The 5,523-nt window shown below is 40.8% G+C and overlaps 1 pseudogene; it reads left to right on the plus strand.

The window, feature by feature from the left end:
* The first annotated feature begins 564 nt into the window (after positions 1-564).
* On the plus strand, positions 565-1,804 carry LOC126068635 (heterogeneous nuclear ribonucleoprotein A1-like; annotated as a pseudogene).
* The last annotated feature ends 3,719 nt before the right edge of the window (positions 1,805-5,523 follow it).

The raw sequence follows: 5,523 nt of genomic DNA on the forward strand, positions 1-5,523 counted from the left end.
TTTTGTTTTTGCTATTAATTATAGAAAAGACTTAAACATATTAAACTGTTGGTGACAGAGTTGGGTTTATCCCAGTAATGCAAAGAACCTTAACACTTAGAAAATCAATCAGTATAGTTGGCCACATGTAACAGTCAAGGTTTGTCCAGGAAAATAGGAACCACTGTGTCTTAGTTATCTAATGCTGCTATAACAGAAATAGCACAAGTGGATGGCTTCAACAAACTGAAGTTTATTCTCTCACAGTCTAGTAGGCTAGAAGTCCGAATTCAGGATGTCAGCTCCTGGGGAAGGCTTTCTCTCTCTGTCCGCTCTGGAGGAAGGTCTTTGTCATCAGTATTCCAATGAACTTGGAGCTTCTCAGCACAGGGACCACAGATTCAAAGGACGTGCTATTCTCCTGGCTCTTGTTTCTTGGTGGTATGAGGTCCACATGTCTCTCAACTTGCTTCTCTCTTTTATATCTCGAAAGAGATTGATAGAGATACGTGCGGTAGGTTACTCCTTTCTGCTTGTGGATGCCACCGAGGAAACAGCGTTAAGTTACCTCTTCTCACTACCATCATGTCTAAGTCAGAGTCTCCTAAAGAGCCCGAACAGCTGCGGAAACTCTTCATCGGAGGTTGAGCTTTGAAACAATGAATGAGAGTTTGAGGAGCCATTTTGAGCAATGGGCGATGCTCACGGACTGTGTGATAATGAGAGATCCAAACACCAAGCGCTCCAGAGGCTTTGGTTTCATTACTTACTCTACTGTGGAGGAGGTGGATGCAGCCATGAATGCAAGGCCACACAAAGTAGATGGAAGAGTTGTGGAACCAAAGAAGGCTGTCTCACGAGAAAACTCTCAAAGACCAGGTGAAAAATATCTTTGTTGGTGGCATTAAAGAAGACACTGAAGAACATCATCTAAGAGATTATTTTGAGCAGAATGGGAAAATTGAAGTGATTGAAATCATGACTGACCGAGGCAGTGGCAAGAAGAGGGGCTTTGCTTTTGTTACTTTTGATGACCACGACTCCGTAGATAAGATTGTCATTCAGAAATACCATACTGTGAATGGACACACTGTGAAGTAAGGAAAGCCCTGTCAAAGCAAGAGATGGCCAGTGCTTCATCCAGCCAAAGAGTGGCTTTGGCACCAGCCGTGGTGGTGGTGGATATGGAGGCAGTGGGGACGGTTATAATGGATTTGGTAATGATGGAAGCAATTTTGGAGGTGGTGGAAGCTACAATGATTTTGGCAGTTACAACAATCAGTCTTCAAATTTTGGACCCATGAAGGGAGGAAACTTTGGAGGCAGAAGCTCTGGCCCTTACGGTGGTGGAGGTCAATACTTTGCCAAACCACGGAACCAAGGTGGCTATGGCGGTTCAGGCAGCAGCAGTAGCTATGGCAGTGGCAGAAGGTTTTAATGACTGCCAGGAAACAAAGCTTAGGAGGAGAGGAGAGCCAGAGAAGTGACAGGGAAGCTACAGGTTACAACAGATTTGTGAACTCAGCCAAGCACAGTGGTGGCAGGGCCTAGCTGCTACAAAGAAGACATGTTTTAGACAATACTCATGTGTATGGGCAAAAAAACTCGAGGACTGTATTTGTGACTAATTGTATAACGGGTTATTTTAGTTTCTGTTCTGTGGAAAGTGTAAAGCATTCCAACAAAGGGTTTTAATGTAGATTTTTTTTCACCCATGCTGTTGATTGCTAAATGTAATAGTCTGATCATGACGCTGAATAAATGTGTCTTTTTTTAAGTGTACTGTGTAAAGTTAGTCTACTCTGAAGCCATCTTGATAAACTGGCCAGACAGTGTGAAGTTTAGAATTCCTTCAGGGTGATTCCAGGTTCCATTCAATATTTATTTACAATCTGAGAAGACTGCTTGGGGGCAGAGCGAAGCCATTGTCTTCAGAAACCTTGGTGTAGTTGAACTGACAGTTATTCAGTTGTGACCTGGAGTTCACCATTACAATGGTCACCCAAGCAAAATTATGGGATTTATTTGGTTATAAAAATGATTGTCAGCACATCCTATGCAATATATCTAAATTGAATAATGGTACCAGACAAAACTAGATGGGATTGAAACTTATGTATCATCCATTATCATGTGTAATCAATAAACGATTTAATATCTTGAAAAAAAAAGAAAGAGATTGATATAAGGCACAACCTAATCTTGTAGTTTGAGTCCTGCCTCATTAACATAACTGTTGTTAATTCCACCTCATTAACATCATAGAGGTAGGATTTACAACACCTAGCAATATCACATCAGATGACAAAATGGTGGACAATCACACAATAGTGGGAATTATGGAGTAGCCAAGTTGACGCACATTTTTTGGGGGGGACACAATCCAATCCATAACATACTGTAAATATTAACACAGAGAGAATTTAATGCGGGGAATTGGTTACACAACTAATAACCCAACCAAACCAAACCCACTGCTGTCGAGTCGATTCTGACTCATAGCGACCCTATAGGACAGAGTAGAACTGCCCCATAGAGTTTCCAAGGAGCACCTGGCAGATTTGAACCGCCAACCTCTTGGCTAACAGCCATAGCACTTAACCACTACACCACCAGGGTTTTCTACACAACTAATAGAGAAGCCAAACGAGAGAGTCGAAGAATCCAATGATTAGCAACATCAGGAAGTCACTCCAGCCTTTAGGTTGGAAGGACAAAGAAAAGAGTTTGTGTACTGGAGTCCAGGTGTTGGGTTCAACAGGATCTGGAGCCATGGTAGGCCAATCTGATGGGAACTGGGGCCATGGAGAATGTGCAGTCATTGAAGGAGAAGCCACCTGATGCAGAGAAAGAAGGAGAAAAAACTCTGGCTGCTCCAACATCTTGCATTCTAATCTCTTGCTGGTGCTGCCTGTTGGCTGAACCAAGATGGCAGCCAAATATCGGGAAGCCTGGACAATTGCAGCCTGCTGGGGTCAGCCCCTATATAGTAGGAAGTAAAACGGGATGAAGCCGAAGGCAAATAAGTCCAGGACAAGCATACCACATTGACAGATTACATGAGGAAAAATCACATCTAAATTGATACAGAAAAATTGATACAGAAAAATCACATCTAAATTGATACAGAAAAGTGTTTAGTATCCTGTCCCCATCCCATACCTCCCCAAGCCCAGGTAGGTTAGGCGCCTTTCGATGTGTTCCCACACTCCTTCTGTGCTCCCCCTCCCAACATAGTATTAATTTCCCAGCTGTGATTTATAATTGTCTATCTCCTCCATTTGACTATAAGCTCCACGAGTGTAAATACTATGCCTTGTCTCCCACTGTATCCATAATATTTGCATATTGCTTGGAGTATAGTCTGTACACAGTAAACATTTCTTGTTGGATTATTTGATTTGCCTATACTTTTGAATCATTAAATAAAATGCATGATTACTTTAAGTTCATAATTTTTCCTCAGTTGAGTATCACACAAAAGACATGATTGCACAAATGTAAACTCAGAAATTGATGATGGCGACTGCTCCCGTGTAGTCACATCATGCTCTTACTTGAAGTAATTAACATTGATTATGATCTAACCTAGGAATTGCATCATTCTCAATGTTGACCTGTCAATATTTTAGGGACATAACCTTAGAAACCTATCAAGGCAGCGAACTGAAGAACTTATGGAACATATATGTTGATAGCCTCAAGGAAAAGGTCTTGAAAAGTTAGTTTTCTTTTTTCCCACAAATTACTTTAGTAATGGAATTTTCTCAAATACAGTGAGTAGAAAATAGAACTATTAATCTCAGAGATTGACAGAGTATATTTCATCCAGAATTTAATAGAAAAATAGACAAGGCCACCAAGTCTAAGTGTCCTAAGTGACCTTAGTATTGCATGACTATCTAGCTGGAAATGAATTCTCTCTATAGCACACCATTCCCAACAGTTAGATCATAGAGACATAGATTTGTAGAAGAGGAAAGGGACCTTGAAGGGCATCTAGTCTAGTCACCCATATCATTTTTAGATAAGCTAGATGTTAGAAAGTTCTTTATATAAAGCCCCAAACTGGTTCCTGTGGAACTGTTTGTTCATTTGTTCTAGTTCTGCTATGTGGAATCATATTGAGTATATCTAAACAACTACATGACAACCCTTTAGATGTTTAAAAATAGCAACATGCCCTTCTCAAGTACTTCTCATTTAAGGTAAACATATCCATTTCTTTCAAGGGTTCTCCATATATCATAATGTCTAGACCTTTGCTCTCCATATGGTATCCATTAGCCACTTAAATGTGGATTTAAATTAATTAAAATCAAATGTTCACTTCCTCATCATACTAGGCACATTTCAAGTGCTCAGTATTCAGGTTTGGCTAGTAGCTATTGTATAGAAAGCACTGATAGAGAATATTTCCATCATCATCATTGCAAAGAGTACTGTTGGTCAATAGTGGTCTAGACCTTTTATTATCTTGGTATTCCCCTCTGAAAGCTCCATACTTTTGGGATTTTTCTCCATAACCATCATATCAATCATGGTTTAACCAGAAAAGCAGAAACACTAGGACCTGAATCTTCATATGAAAATAGTGTTCTTTTTGTGCAGTGTGACGATCTATAAATTCAATTTCTATTTCTAAGCCTGTGGATATTTGCTTTTTAATGCTGCAATAGTTTCCAAAACCAGAGAATCTAAACTCTTTGAAGAATTCTAGTAGCCGCCTGATATACATTACTGCAATATCCATGTATATGCGTTATTTTGTAATAATTTACTGAAAAGGTTTACTACCTGAGTGCAGGCAGTTCCTGTTCTGGTATTCAGCCCAGAGAGTTAATATTTGTGCTAATGCTGCAGGATCGTCTCTGGGGACAAATGGGCAAACCAATCTCCCATCTTGGGTCCCAGCACTGCTCTCATGTGAAGCGCAGTCCTTCTCCCTGATCCACAGCTGCTGCTGCCACCAACACTGCCCCCAATCTGAGCCCAGTCTTAGCCCCAGCCACCCTCTTGGTGACCCGTGGTGCACTGACTGTACCAGGCATGCACATGCACACTGGGTAGCCACGCCAGGTGCCCAACATGCACACTGCCTATTGCCACTGAGCCTCTGACTCTGAACCCACACCTAGCATATCTCCACTGCTCATGTGCATGCTCCATTGTCTCATAGGTCTTCACTTACAAAACACAAGATCAAAGATAAAATTATTAAGATTTTCGAGATAACAACAGCAGAGCATTAAACCTGGCATTGGGCCCTTCTAAGAGCAGGGCCTATGTGACTGCACAGGTCATACATCATGAAGACAGCCCTACAATAAAATAAAATATTCACTTCTTTAGTGAATATGGGGAGGCTTGTCAGAAAACTATTTTAACAATAGAATTAGAGGTCATAAGAATATTAACGGAAGCAGTTGTGGTAGGAATGGAAAAGAGTAGACAGATTAGAATGGTTTCTTTGGGACTTCCAAAATAAGTAACGGAAACCCAAGTTTGAGGACCTTGTACAAAAAGACAAATTTAATGACTTAC

The sequence above is a fragment of the Elephas maximus genome, chromosome X (genome assembly GCF_024166365.1).
Source record: "Elephas maximus indicus isolate mEleMax1 chromosome X, mEleMax1 primary haplotype, whole genome shotgun sequence".
In the NCBI taxonomy this organism is placed as follows: Eukaryota; Metazoa; Chordata; class Mammalia; order Proboscidea; family Elephantidae; genus Elephas; species Elephas maximus.